Source organism: Triturus cristatus, chromosome 6 (genome assembly GCF_964204655.1).
Source record: "Triturus cristatus chromosome 6, aTriCri1.1, whole genome shotgun sequence".
Classification (NCBI taxonomy): domain Eukaryota; kingdom Metazoa; phylum Chordata; class Amphibia; order Caudata; family Salamandridae; genus Triturus; species Triturus cristatus.
In genome coordinates, this window is record NC_140589.1 from 827,696,278 (window position 1) to 827,712,124 (window position 15,847).

At 41.8% G+C, this 15,847-nt stretch overlaps 1 pseudogene across 1 annotated transcript in view; it reads right to left on the reverse strand.

Moving 5' to 3' along the window:
• Positions 1–226: 226 nt before the first annotated feature.
• Positions 227–15,847, reverse strand: part of LOC146817940 (uncharacterized) — a 32,588-nt pseudogene continuing 16,967 nt past the window's right edge. The window contains exon 5 of the transcript XR_014962856.1: positions 227–368. The product of XR_014962856.1 is annotated as an uncharacterized LOC146817940 (transcript). The remainder of the gene's footprint in view (positions 369–15,847) is intronic.

Consider the following 15,847-nt stretch of genomic DNA (forward strand, 5'->3'; position numbering starts at 1 on the left):
GTAATAAAATGAAACAACATATATTGTAGACTAATAATCAAAGCCCATTTCCTCTCAATTTCAGAAATAAGCTACATCAAGCATAGTTTCTCTAATGAACCGACCACTGCAGAAGTTTTCCTGATCCAACATCATCACAAGAATGACATTTACATTTATTTGGAACTTTTACTGTTTCCACCAAAAAACAAAAACGACCAACGTGACCATTAATTTTACTAACAAATTATTTGTACCTAAAAAGATGTCCTGGATCTGATGATACAAAGTGCTTGTTAAGGCTTCCAGATAATGAGACAATTACCACTGGATATATAGTGAGGGTGTAACGCACATACTCGTCGAAGACAAAGTTTTCAAGAATAAACCTTCAATGGGAAAAAATTTAACAGGAAACAACAAATTAAAATACGGCAACCAGTGACAAGATGCAAAAAAACTTACATTGGCTCAAATAGGAAGTAACATCACTGGTGTATGTTTTCTTTTCAAACAAAGACAGACACATCAAGATGGAGCATGGCTATTGTTAAATGAAATGCATAACCCAAAATTGATCTATCACTTGTTTTCAACATGATGCCATCTTTTTACCAAAAATGCTAAATCATAGACAGATGTTGGAGAAGCAACAACGAAAGCAAAAACAAGCAGCAGCTTTTTCCTAGACGGTTCAACGAAACTGACGAGCACTATCAACATGTTTTTCGATTACCTGAATTCTTTTAACCAATATTGTTCAATTGGTTCTTCATTTTCTTCCACCATAGTGTCTTTCCACGTTTCGCATCACATTCTGTACTAAGGGTCACAATCCTTAAACAACAGGGAAGTACTGTAGTTGTTTCTGCCATTTATACATATCACGAGCTTTCGTCACCAACATCCATTGTTCACTGTGCATGAAGCGCTATAGTTCAGGTGCTAAAAAATGGTACTTCACCCACACATAAATGGCGAACAACCTTAGGAGTAGAATCACAGGCGTGTTCTCTTACCTTCATAAACAAGACAGGTCCATGAGAACAGGGGAAGGGTAAGAGCTGCTCCCTCTTTGAAAAGTAGAATGCAAGAAATGAGGAGTTTAAATGCATATGTGTTAACTCAGAGCAGGGACACCTTGGCTAGAATCTGTGCTACTTATAGCTTAGACATGCACTGGAAGTAGTTTGGTTTATGAACTAAATTAAAGTAAAAAGGTCTGCCACAAAGCATGAGTAATCACTTAAAAGTTGCCTAACGATCAGTCTTCCTGTTAATTTTGCAAGCAATTGATTTGATATATCTGGAGAGCTGCAAGTAAATGTATCGATTAGAGAGAGGAGGCTGAAGTAATGAACAGGAGACTTAATAAAGAAGTAGATTTCTTCTTTATTTGGCAACCCCGAGCGAGGCCCAGGCAAGCAGCAATGTCACCAGCTCCAATGCATCTCCCTAACATTCTAACACAGATTAATAAGTACTGAGAACACTCTTAAGTGTTCTGATTCTTAATTCCACAGAACCAGGACAATTCTTCCAAAGAGAAATACAAAAAAAACAATACTACACATCCCCCTTCTTACAGAAAAAAAAGAAGAAAATTGGAGAAAAAAAACGGTAAAAAAAGTGGTGAGACTGCACAAGATAAAATGGAAATTGTCAATCATAGTCTTCAAGTCACTTCAGTTTCACAATGGTTCTACCGAAGGTGCTAATTTTCTTTCCGCTAAACTCACCTTGCCCAGAGCCAAGGCACAGCTCAGAGCAAGCTTCATTCCTCAGATCATCTCCACTCTGAACACAAATATTGGAATCAACAGGATTGGAAGAAGACAAACTCTCAGTGTGGACAATAATCCACCAATAGTTCTGCTCGTTGTTGAGCATAATTCAACATGTGACAAGGAACATTCTTAACTAAAGATAAACGACTCATATGGCATACACTGCCATCAGTTAATCTCACTGTGTTGTTCATGACCTTGACAATTTGTACAGGGGCACTAAATTTGCTTTTACCTTTAGCTACCTTTCTATTGGATTTTACACAAAACCATTGACCAACAGTCAACTTTACATCACGGACACCATGTTTCATTTCAAAGTTTTTTTTGTCCTTAAGTTGAGAAGTTAAAATACAACTCCTAATCTTTTTTGTATCTCATTCCACTTGTTTGCTTCTATTCATCCAACATGGGTTGATCTTAGAGTGAGGAATACGGCCTCTCATAACACCAAAGGGACTCTCACCTTTGGCATCGTGACTAGTAACCCTGTAGGTCCATAGCATTTTCTTAAGTTCACAATCAATATTTTTCCTGCTTTGATTAGTCATTTGCAACACATCCTTAATAATGCGGTTGATCCTTTCCACTGCACCATTTCCCCTAGGATGATAGAGAGCAGTGCATCTAAGTGAAATCCCTACCACCTCAAGTAATTCCTTCATTTCAACACACATAAATTGGACACCATTATCTGTAAGAATGGTTTGAGGGAAACCTTCACACAGAAATACACTGTCCAGGAATTTAATGACACAACTAGTGTCAACTTTATTGACAACTTTAGTTCAATCCACCTTGAAAACAAATCCACTAACACGAGAATATACCTCTGAGACTCATCAGACCACACAATGGGACCCATAATGTCCAATGCTTCATCATACCAGGGAAGAGAAGTGCAACCTAAAGAGCTTAAAGGAGGGTTGAGGGTTTTCTGAGATTTATCAGAATCCTCACATTCCATGCACGATCGCACAAACCTCTCTGTTTCAATATCAATTTTAGGCCACCAATAGAATGATTTGATGTTTTTCTTAGAACATGTTATACCAATGTGACCTTCATGATAAAGAATAACTAATTTTACTCCTTAAGTTGCGTGGAGGAATAATCTTGTCCCCTATCTTAACAAACAAACCATCAACTCCTAGTTCATTTTTAACTTCCCATAATGCTTTTAACTCACCAAGCAGTTTGGATTTAATACAACCCCAACCACATTGAATTTTGGTCCTGACAAGGTTAAGAGTTTCATCCTCCTTTTGAGCTTTTTCCCCACTCTTCTTTTTGTAAGCCTTTTTCATTGTCTTTCGAAAAAATACTCGCAACACACACATCATTCCAAGGACTGGCATCCACTTCCCTCAGAGGGAGAGACATTCTAATAAACAAATCAGCAGTGACGTTCTTTTTCCCCGGAACATATTTAACATCATAAATAAAATCTTGGAGGCGCATGGAAAGACTGGCAATTCTTGCAGATGTCCTAGATGATCAGTAGTAAGCAATTTAGCTAAAGGCTTATGATCAGTTTGAACAGTAAACCTCCTTCCGCAAAAGAACTTCCGAAAATGTTCTGAGCCCATACGCAGGCCAGTGTCTCTCTTTCAATAACGGAGTATTATTGTTCCGTGGGGGAAAGTGACCTGGAGGCGAACGCTATGACAATATCTGCGCCACATCATCAATTTGAGTGAGGACACAGCCCAAACCCTTACCACTCACATCAGTAGCGATAAAGGTTGTGGCAGAGGGATTAAAAGCTTGTAACTTAGAAGCTTCGCTGATGGCCCCCTAATATCAAGAAAAGCATTTTGACTTAAGTTAGTCCATTCAAATTTGGACTTGTTCTTTAATAAAGAACGCATTTCATAGGTTCGTTCTGAAAAATTTTCAACAAATTTAGAGTTAATTTCTGCCAAGCCCAGAAATGAGCATAGTTCATCTTTGTTCTTGGGAGAAGGAGCTTTGTTGATTGCTTCTACAAGTTTCTCCTTGGGTTTGATACCTTTCTCGCTAATTTCATATGCCAGGTAAGTGGCTTTTTTTTCAGCAAACTTACATTTACTAATTTCAGCAGCTAAACCTTTCATACAAAGAATGTTAAGTACTTTCCTTAAAATTTCATCGTGATACTGTTTAGTTTTACCCATAATCAAGATGTCATCTTAAAAATGTCACCTCTTTTAAGTCACTGAAAAGTTCAAACATAAGCCTTTGGAAGAAGGCTGCTGCAGATGCTAAACCAAATGGCATACATTTGGATTGGAAGCATCCAAAGGGTGTGCAACAGGCTGTAAGATGTTTACTTTTGTATCCAATACAACCTGGTGATAAGCAGCAGACATGTCTAAAGTAGAGAACCATTTGTCATTTCTAGTTAAAGTTAACATTTCGTCAATGCGTGGGAGAGGAAACTGATCCACGATGATGTTATCATTGAGACCTCTCAAATTCACACACAGATGCACCTTGCCATTGGCACGTCTGCCTACAACTGATGGAGATACCCATTCAGAGGCTTCTATGGGCTCTATGATACTAGAATCCTGCAATTTATTTAATTCTGACTTAACTTCATCTCTAACAATTAAGGGAATGCTGCGTGCTTTGCAAATTTTAGCTGGGGCTTCCTGTTTTAACTTAGTAACATGAGCGAAACCCTTCAATTTTTCGATTTTGCCATTGCGGACAGCTGTAAATTCATGTAAGACCCAGTTCTTAATGTTTTCTCTGGACTGCTGGAATCTAGGATAATCTCAAGTTTTTTCTGATCCTTCCAGACCAAAACTGAGGGTCCCTCTTCAGCCACGTACAACTTACATAATGCATGTCTACCCTTGAATCTGAAAACAAGTTGCCTAAAACCAATGACATCAATCTTCTCCCCAGTGTAGTTCACAAGGATGTTGACCCTTACTACACAGAGATCTGAGTACCGGTACCTTAGCCCCTCCTCTAATCCCAACCCTCTCTCTTAGTGAACCTCCCCTTTACTGACCGTCCTCTTTTCTGCCACCCCTTGTCCCACTGCTGAGAGGGCATAGTAAGTGTTTGTTGCCCCTCCCCCTACATGGAAATGCCCCTCCTGCTCTTTTCCCAGAAAGTAGGGTACAAGTCTGTGATGCCAATGGTGGTCCAGTCAGCGTTCTCCTCGAGTCTGAGGATGTGAAGGAGTTGGCCTAACGGCTACGGCGGTCGACCTTGAATCTGGGGAACCGGGTTCGAGTCTCGGCAAGGACGCTGAACATCCTGTAATTCTGGGCAAATCACTTCATCTCCCCGTGCCTAACACAAATGAATGTGTCCTCATGTAACGCAACTGGTGCTATGTAAAGCGCTCTGATACCCGATACCGGGTCAAGTTCGAGCTATGTAACAATCCGTATAAAAAAAAATGTGAAGAGGTAAAGAAATTAGGGGAATTGAAAACCTAGGACAGCGCCAATACCCGCTCGTACTCTCTCTTTTCCCAACCATGGGAACTGGCACAAGTGGAGGAGTGTGTGTGGGAGGCAACTCTCATATCCTCCAAAACACACTGCTGCCCAACCACAAGAGCTGACATATCCCTCATAGGGGAACAATTGCATAGCGACAGTGTCACAGTGTGCTCCCAAGCAGTGTGGTTCAAGAATTCCAAAGCCAGAAACCCAAACCTCTTATGAAGCCTTGGTACTGGATCAGATTTCATCCAACAGACCCCCTTTGTGTACCGAGGCAACCAACATTGTCAGGATGCCAGTGAAATGGTGAACAGTACACTTCACAAAATGTGTAAGATAACAAATGTATTAGTCAGTGAATCAAAAGCAAACTATGAACATATTACTCACACAAAAATGTAGTTAACCCAGTGTCGCCTTACTATCAAAAAATGTGAAGGACTCAAGGTGTGATATCAGCCAAAAGATTTTTGCCCTGATCCTTGATTTGTTCAACGAGATTGAGGATCCAAAAAGCAAGGATAAGAGATGGGGCTCTCACCAACCATTCCCTAGACATAATTCACAAGGCTGGACACGTATGGTGATTACTTTAGATCTGTCAATAACTCTGCAAGGGGCACTTACATACGTTGAACTTCCCCTTTGTTCTGGATGAGACTTCAAAAACAACTATGAGCCTATATTTTACAAATATCAATCAATAAGCTTTATTTGATCATAAAAAAATGATAAAAGCACATCAACAGTATACAAAACTTATAGAAATACAAACCCAGATTAAAAGATGATAAACATAATAAAAACAGCCTAAATATATATCCAACAGTTTAAAACAGTAGAGACTGCCCACAACGCAGGGTAAATTTGAGAAATGTTGCAATGCATGCACAAACCTCAGGGAAACAGAGCATCTGTAAATATAATAACACAAGAATACATCTGGTCAATGCGGCACTCCAGAGTGGCGAGATTAAAAACCTTTTGGTGTAAATACGATAAAATTTTCAAAAAAATACAAAGTTTGCCAGGGTTTCCGGAGAGCGCTCAACACAAAGACAGGTAAGGACAGCAGATGAATTAAATTGACCCAAGCAAAATCAAAGCTGGCATCTAATGGTTCCAAACCTAAATCTAGGCAGGATTAATTTATCCCACGTGTTGGTCACCATGTCGATGTACGGCTCCAAACGTTGTGTTGTTTGAATCAACATATAATCTTTATTTGCGGGTTTCTGAAGTTCAACCTTCCCTATTTCCCCTTGCCTGGCGTCCATGAAATGTATTTTAAGCCAGTGTTTATCCATTGTAGATAACAATTCCGGGTTTAAGAAGAAAGAGGGCCAACTAGCTTAGTGCAAACATCCTTGGTATAGCATAACCAATGGATCCAGAGGCCCCTACACAGGATAAGCAGTCCGTTATACTCTTGCCTATAGCCACTGAATCCGGTTCAGGGAGCCAAATTAGCATCGTTTGCCCACTGAGCCACCTCGAGTTTATAGAGGCCCATGGGCACCCTATCTGGACCTGGGATTTTATTTGCAAATCTAGAAAAGATAGCCACAGGAACCTCCTCCAGAGAAAATTCTGTTTCAAGGAATAACATGGGACAGTATTTATTTAATACTAACCTTGTCTTTAAAAAATAAAAAGGTATAATTGTAAAAAATAAATAAAACATTAGCAGAGGCGAGTAGTGGAAACGTGAACAGGTTGTAAATACCTAAAATTTCCGTGTGAGGCTGTGTCTAGCCCTGTTATGTATTCATTCATTGTTTCAGTCATCCACTGATTTGTGATATGTATGTCCAGATGCACCTATTCATTATAGTAAATGTACCTTCCTGATAACGTTTTGAAATAATTGTTATTAATGAGAACAGCTGTTTCATAGGAGCAGTTTCTTGGTGTGTCTGGTATCAATTTTACAGTGCACGGAAATGAATGCTTTTGGTCCTCTAAGATGTCCTTTCAGTGCTTGGAGGTAGATGCTCAAAGCTTTGAGGACGTTTTGGTAAGCTCCAACATTGTTTTAATTAACTCAGAGCAAGGATGTTCATATTGACAGTAGTTTGCTCAGCCTTGGAGGGTGGGATGTCTTTCCCTGTACAAAAACTTTGCTTATGCTGGAGAACTAGAGGTGCACATTAAGACACATAACCCAACACTGTAGTAACAGAGAGTACCGTAGAGCTTTTAGACTGCTGAGGGTACACTGAGTTGGAAATCAGTTATGTCAGAGTAGTGTCTTGGAAGGCAGGTAGGTGTGGGGTATAGCGTATTGCAACCTAGAGTGTGTTCACTGTGAGTTCCCAACGTCAGGAACATCTGTCTGTGGGAAGCACTGGAAACAGCAGTAGTACAAATGTTCGGTTAGACATATGTTAAGTCAGGGTAGCTTGACAGCCTGTGGATCTGGGACAGACTTGGTAGGGATGGGACACATAATTACATGGTAAGTCGACGTGGAAGACTCAGGATGCCCTCAATCACAAACACGGATGGGTAGGCTGAGGCCTTTAAGATGTTGGCAGGCCTAGATTTACCAAGTCATCTGACCTGTCATTGATCATTGAAGGTTGATGGAGGTGAGGCTGATTCTTTTCATGGCTGTCATCTTTTTAAGCTTTGTCAGTGCATATGGATGTTTATTGCAGGTATTTAGCCTTGCCTCGGTTCTTGGGAGGTTTTTACTCCTATATGATATTTCCTCCTGCATTTTTTGACTCTTTGGAAAACACTCCCTAGCGGGTGGAGGTTGTCACAGGAAGGAAGATGGCGGAGGTTGTTACGGGAAGGAAGATGGCGGACTAGTGCCGCCTCGTCTCACAGCACAGCGAAGCTCCTGGCTGGCTACCCCAGTACCTGTCATTACCGCTAGCCGCTGAATAAAGGCTATGAGGCGCCTTCTTACCTAGATGAGTGATATGCTAGAAGGCTTATTTTTCTGTCTTCCCCAGCGTTGTAGCTGACTCCGTAGCGTGGATGCTTGGACCGAGGTGTAATTTTCAGCAGCTTTTGACGGACGGCGAGGCGAGTTTACTGGCTGTCCGGCCCCTGCAGATCGGGGCTCGGTTGGTTGTGCCTTACTTTTTTCGAGTTGGAGTTAAAGACCGACATGGCGCCGCTGAAAAACACAGCGAAAGCAGCCCGTGTTACAAGGACTACGGGCTTACAACCCCCACCGCTCAGTGAAGAAGGCAGGACGGCGCTGAACAACAAGAATGAATCTAAAGTCACCCCAGCTCGAGTGGGTAGACCCGCACTTCGGCTCCTGGAAGCAGGTAAAACCGCTGATTTAATTGCGGAGGGAGAGCTTCTCGTACAAACGGCTGATGCAATAGCTATAGCAGCTATATTGTGTAGCGCTGCGCAGAAAGATACACAGGAGCCAGCTGCTAACAACAGACTGTCTTTTGAGGATCCAGTGGGGAACTTAGAAGTGGAAACCAAATGTGACGATGCTGGTGAACCACCCAGAGTGTTGGACCATTGGGGGGCCACTGAATCGGAGGCGATTCCAGTCACTCAGGAGGATGCCATCGTAGAAGTGCCTAACGTAGCACTGGGGGGCACTGAGGATATTGCGTTAGATGCTAACAGCGATAGCCCTAGTAGTACTCTCCAGAGCTGTAGCCTGTCTAGTCCCGAGGTGGATCAGAATGGTTCAAAAAGGTTATTATGTGGCCAAGACTGTACTCCCAAGCGCTCTGATCTGGGCACTAAACCAAAAAATAAGAGTTTAACTGTATCTAATGCTATGCCTGAGGTCATGATTGTAGGGAAGAACCGACGGATCCACAAAAGACCCTTAACACTACTGGGAATAAAAATAAAAATAACAGCAAAAAGGATCTCAAGGTAGCCAAACCTCGCAAAAGATCGATGGACCTGCAAGGGGCTAGCTGGCATAATAGCTCTGTAGGTTGGCGGAATGGAGAGCAGCCCACTAAGAAAGTGGGTCCAAGCAAAGAGAGAGGTCAAGGCTCTGAGTTCTTGTCTGTCGGGTTCTGGTCCTGGCTGGCCAAGTGGCCAATGTGTGGAGGACTCTGTGAATTGTAAAAATATTGAAACCATTGGGGAACAAGAGATACCCTTAACTAACTCAGCGGACTACTCTAATGGGAACAGCTCTGAAAGCTCGCCCGGTCAAAATGAAGAGCTAGGTAATATGACCAAGCCAACCTCACTAGATTTGGTGCAAGAGACAGATGAGCTGCCGTCTCTTGCGGTAATACTGCAGGCCTTACAAGAACAACAACGAGAGGCTCAGGATCATCATGCTCAGATTAGAGCGGACTACCTTAGTATTAAGTTATCATTGGATGAGGTGACGGGTACTGTGGCCGGAATTACAAGAGATATGGTTGAGTTACAAAACTGGGTAGCAGAGACAGAGGAGTCAGTTACTGCTATAGCGAATACTGTGCAGTCTCGCAACCTACAGCTCTTGGCTTGTCAAGCTAAGATTGAAGATTTAGAAAACCGGCAAAGGCGAAATAATTTAAGATTGTTTGGTGTTCCGGAGGGTAAGGAGGGCGCTGACCCCCGAGCATTTGTGGTCCAACTTTTTCCAAAAAGCCTTTCCGGATCTGTCTGATTGGGATTGGGACTGCCAGGTCCAAAGAGCACATAGACTCCCTATTACTGCGCAGAGGCTCAATGCTCGGTATCCTCGGCCTATTCTAATTTTTGGGGGGAATTATTTGTTAAGACAGGCACTGTCTTTTAAAGCCCTGCCAAATTCGCCAGTAGGGGTTGACTCTTTTTCGATTTTTTAAAGATCTGATTTGAGCCACACTACAATGGAAAAAAGATGGAAAATGAGACAACTCATCGATCCATTTAAAGCGACCGGGGCTCAGGTCTTTTTGCAGGAACCTGCCAGATTGAAAGTTATCAAGGATGGGCAGTCACAATTTTTCGTTTCGGACCTTGAGGCTAAGCAAGCATTAAGCAAATGGCAAATGACATGAACCTTCGGGAGGACTGACCGATCCAATAGGAATTGATAAAGTAGACAATGTTCTGGTTTTTTTTTCTGCAAAGGGGATCAGGAGGCGTAGACTAGAAAAGTATAGAAGCTGGGCTTGGGGCCTTTTGTTGCAGCCTCTGTGGCAGCTTGGGGTTTAGCTTGTTATATTTCATTTCTTTTCTTGCAGCTGTGGGGGGCTAGCCGGGGCTGGCTCTGTGGTGCGCTGAGACGTTAGCTGTCATTTTCAGCTTTTTGGGGAGGGTGATTCCTTCTTTAGGAAACTGGGAGGGAGGTTAGGTCGTTTTTGAGGGGGCTACAGATGGGCACTCCTGGGATGGTTAAGGGTATAAAGAAAGAAAAAGTCAAAAAGAAGGTTTACAGTTTTTTGTTTTGGTGGTGGGAACTTTGGGATTATTACCTTTTTGCTTTGATGATTGGTAATTATATTAATGGGTATGGCAAGGATTAGGTGTCTATCTTGGAATGTGTCTGGGTTGAATAGAGGATCTAAAAGACAATTAGTACGGGAAGAGCTTAGGGCTTATAAACCCCATATAGTACTTTTAATGGAAACGCATTTAGCGTATAAAGATCGTGGCTTTCTCAATCAATTGGGCTTCCAGAATATAATATGTACTTCACAAAATGTGTCAATCAGGGGGACTGCCATTTTGGTGTCTAAAACACTCAATTGTCAAATCCATAAGGTATTAGCGGACCATAGAGGGAGTTGGGCCCTAGCTCAAATTGAGATTAACACTTTGAAATACGTGTTCTGTGTTCTATATGGCCCTAATGTTGACGATCCGACATTATTTGATGATATTTGTCTAGAATTAATGGGATGGGAGGGTGTGCTTGTTGTAATGGGAGATTTTTATTGTGTTATTAACTATGGCACGGATTCTACTAGCCGGTCACTTACTCCTAGAATGGCCAAGGTGAGGGTTTCCATTTTAGAATTAGGGCGTTTGCACTCGCTGCAAGATGCGTGGCATTCTCTATTTCCAACTGCACCGGGGTACACGTACTATTCTATGCCACATTGGCAGTACTCTAGGATTGATATGGCCTGAGTTTCAGATACCATACTGGCGGGGTCAGACATGGAGATCTGTCCTAGGATCCCATCTGATCACAACCCTATAATATTTTCCTTTTTGGCCAATTCTATTTCTAAAACAAACCGTTCCTTTTCTTTTCCACAGTATTTGGTTACGGATTCTGAATATTTGGCTTTTATCTCTCAAAAAATCTCAGAATATCCTACAGATAATATAGGGTCTGCTTCACCATTTGTGGTATGGGATGCTATGAAAGGATTTTTTTCGTGGAGTCACTCAACAGTTTGTTTGACAACAAAAGAGAAAGCGGGAGAAACTAACTAAGGAAGCTTATCAAAGGCTTGTTATTTGCGAGCTTCAACATGCTGAGGCTGTCCGAATGCGAAAGCTAGATCAAGGCTCTCTGTATATATCTCTTCGCGAGCACAGGGCCGCGATTAATAGGGTACTTAAAGAGAAGGTAGCGGCTTGTTTTACCAAGAAAAAGACACTGCAATATGAGTATGGGGACAGGATAGGGAAAGTCTTAGCACATCAGCTCATGGACAGCCGTCTTAAAACTAAGATTAAAGCTATTAAAGGAAAGGGTGGAATTGTATACAGGCGCCCCCAGGAGATCGCCGATCAGTTTTCCATTTTCTATCAGCAACTATATTCTCCCGATTCAACACAAGATTTGATTGGTATGCAGAGTTATTTGCAAGCGAGCAATTTACCGACGTTGACAGAAGAGGATTCTCTTTTATTAGAGCAGGAGATTACCGTGGAGGAAATTGCAAAATCAATTGGGGGGCTCCCTCTAGGGAAGGCGGCTGGTAACGATGCTATTCCGGCTGAGTTTTATAAGTGCTGTAAGAGCCTCCTGGCCCGGTGCTTCGAGATCTAATTGCCCAAGTGTGGGTTACTGGTCGGGTACTAAATTCATGGAATATGGCCAACATAATTTTTTTTCTAAAAAAAGATAAAGTCCCAGAGGAACGGGCTTCGTATCGCCCAATCTCTTTAATAAATGCAGATGCTAAGGTGTTTGCTAAGATATTGGCCACCCGGTTAGCTCCAATGATGGCCAGCCTGGTTTCTCTGCAGTAGCATGGGTTTATTCATGGGAGAGACACCAATGCCCATGTCAACACGGCAGTGGCAGCTTTTGATGCTGCGGGGAAGTTAAAAATCAACCTGGGCATGGTCTTATTAGATGCAGAAAAAGCATTTGACCGGGTGGCCTGGGAATATCTCTGGGCAACACTCACAGCATTTGGGGTTAGGGAAAAATTCCAGAAGCTGGTTGGTGCTATGTATTACAACCCTATGGCTAGACTACGATATTTTAATATTCAAACTACTCCTTTTTCTATTCATTGCAGCACAAGGCAGGGCTGTCCCCTTTCTCCCCTTCTTTTCGCTCTTTATATAGAGACATTTATTAGGGCATTGTTGGCCAATAATACGATTTGTCCTTTGAATATTGGACAGGGCCTCTTGAAACTCATGGCGTATGCAGACGATATCACTATTTTCACGGAGGAGCCTAAGGAGGCTATAGAGAGTATTAATAGGGAGTCAATGAGTTTTGGCCTTTTTTCAGGTTATGAACTGAATAGTGATAAAACCCAAGTTCTTCTTAATTTTCAGCCGGAATTTCCAGTGGAAGGGACTTCTTCGACCGCTACCTACTTGGGGGTACGAATCTCGCCTAAGATTGAACTCATTCACTCTTTAAATTATGATTTTCTAATAGCTGCTGTTATTAAGCAACTGAAGTTGTGGCACGAGCTCCCATTAAGTATCTTAGGGAGATGCAACGTCATAAAGATGAAGATACTCCCCAAGTTCTTGTATTTATTTAGGTCGATCCCGCTTAGGATTTCCAATTCGTTTTTGATAAGCTGGATGGGGCCTTGAGCAGTTTCATCTGGGGTTATAAAAAATCAAGACGTGCCATTGGGTCTATGAAGCTCCCATATAATCAGGGCGGTTTAGACCTCCCTGGCTTTAAACTTTATTTTTGGGTTGCTTTCATTGGCCGTTTGCGCAGCCTTCTGAACCCAGAGCAAACTGATTTTTGGTATTGGTTGGTTCTTGGTTCTGAGAGCCAGATGTTTCTGTAATGAATCAATTACCCTAATTATTTTAAACGTGTACGGTTTAATACCATTCAAGACTGTGTATATATTTGGCAGGGCATTAAAACCAGATCCTCCTTATCTCTTATACATGACAAACTTCCCCTCTGGGGGAACCCAATGCTGCCCAGAGTATTTCAGGATGCAGCGGCCAGTCAATGGGCTAGGTATGGTGTGCATTGTCTTGGGCAATTACTCGATTGTAATGGCATTAAGTTATTTGTGAATCTTCAGCTAATTTTTGATATTCCTCAACGGTTGTTTTTTTAAATATGTACAGGTTAGGAATTATTTTGTTAAAAACTTAGCTGCTCGGAGTGTCTCTGGTTCTGATATGTGTGAGTGTTTGTATGCCCAGAACCGGCAGGCTACCATTAGTAAGGCGTATCAAATCCTCCATCAGCATAGAGTAGAGGGCTGCGAGAAACTAGCTTCTAGCTGGAGCGAGATCTTCGGGGGAAATATTGCTACAGAAAAGGTGAAGATAGCCCTTAATACTATTGCCCTTTCTGTACATTCAGTGAACTTACGATTGCAGCATTTCCGGACACTTTGCTTACTTTATTACACCCTGGAGAGGATCGTCAGATGGTCTCAAGGGGCGGCTGGATTGGGAAGGATTTATGGTGGATTGCGTCATAATTGCCCCAAATGTGGGCTATATGCGGCTGGTATTACTCATATGTTTGTTTTGTGTCCTGCTTTAAGTCTTTTTTGGGATCAAATATCAGAGGCAATTAAAATTAGACTTGGGCGTGAATTCATATTCACGACAGCCAAAAAGATGCTAGTACACAAGGAAGATTGTGGTCGGTATAGTTCCATAATGGCAGTCATGTTGGTTGCTGCCCGGCTGGCGATAGGTAGAGTTTGGATCTCTCCCAAACCCCCACAGTGTTGGAATGGTGGTTAATTGTTAAAGAAACGGGGTGAAGGGAGAAGGCGCTAGCTAAAGCAAGGGGTATTCAGGCCCTGCTAAAATATAGGTCTATATGGGGTTGTTTGGAAGAATCATATGGCTAATAAGAGGGGGAATTCTAGTTGTTGGTTCTCTGTGATTCCTTTGATATTTGTTTGCTTACAATCTTCTTGAAATGTTTGTTTTCTCTTTACAGACTTTCTTATGTATATTTGGATGTGTAACTTTTTAGGGGAATTCCCACCCCTATTCTATCCTGCCTTTTCTCTTTGCTTGTACTTCTTTTTGACAATAAAAAAATGTAAAACAACAAAAAAGGACAACACTCCCTAGCTTTGTGTAATGCATTCGCTGGCTGGCAAAGTGGCTACCAAGAGCACTCACCCTGACCTCAGGTTCAGGGAACGTGCGACCAAGGCGAGAACCCCCTGCATCCAATCCTTAAGAAAATGGGTTGAAGATAACATTAGCTTCAATTACTGGATACATTTTAGCAGCATCATTCACAAGTGTGAAAGGTCTCTTATGATCTATTGGATGCAACAAATAAAGCTTTATAAAATATACATGTGTTTGTCAAACTTCAAAAATTAAACATTTTGGACAGAACTGATGTAAGAATGATAATCACTTTTGTGAGCGAGTAAAGTTAGATGCATATTTATCTATATTAGGAAGTGACAAGTCAGCTCATAGTCTGATTAAGACCATAAAATGTGGTTGCTGAGAGCAGTGATATGTGCTAAAAGAGATCTTCTGGGAAATGGAAGCTCATTAGGAAACCTAGGGTAGAAGTGGGACTGGGGGGTTTGGTACATTTCACAAGTGTGTACAGAGCATCCTTCAGAGTAGAAATCAATATGTAATATTTTGAGGATATTTGGTTCAGCTTGCTAGAAGTATACATTTCTAACTAGAATGTTAGGGCTTGAGAAATTGTACTGCATGGTAAACATCCCAAACGCATGCTTTCCTTCTTTATCTATTTTCCTGACTTGATAGCTAGGTCTATTCCTGCTCCTTTCCTCTATAAATCATTCAGCTTATATGAGAATCACGAATGAACCAATATTGAATGTTGTTGGATAATACATTCGCCATATATAGATATATTGTAGCAAGAACACTCAGGTACTTTGAGAGTAATAGGGATAAGTATAACTTTTGGAAAACCTCAAGCCATATTCTACTTTGAAGTGTTTCAGCCATCCTGCTACTCCTCATTTGGAAAGAGTTTCAGTATTAAAAGAGTGCCCCGCGACTGGTTTCCCCACTGGTGAGGCATTGGCAGATGTAAAAAATGCCTTGCATTTTGTAGTAGTGTGAACTACAGACTAGTATTGATGCTCTCTAAACACCCATTGTTACACTGCCCAAAAAAAAACCTAACATCATCCAGTCTCTCACTGAACTGAAAACTGCAATGGCCCTATCGCAGGTATCAGTCCATGGCAGAGACTGCAGACTTGAAATAACCAAACCAAGCCTGACCCCGGGGAATTAGGGAAATCTTTGGGAGACTACACCACCCTCCAATCTGAAAGCTGT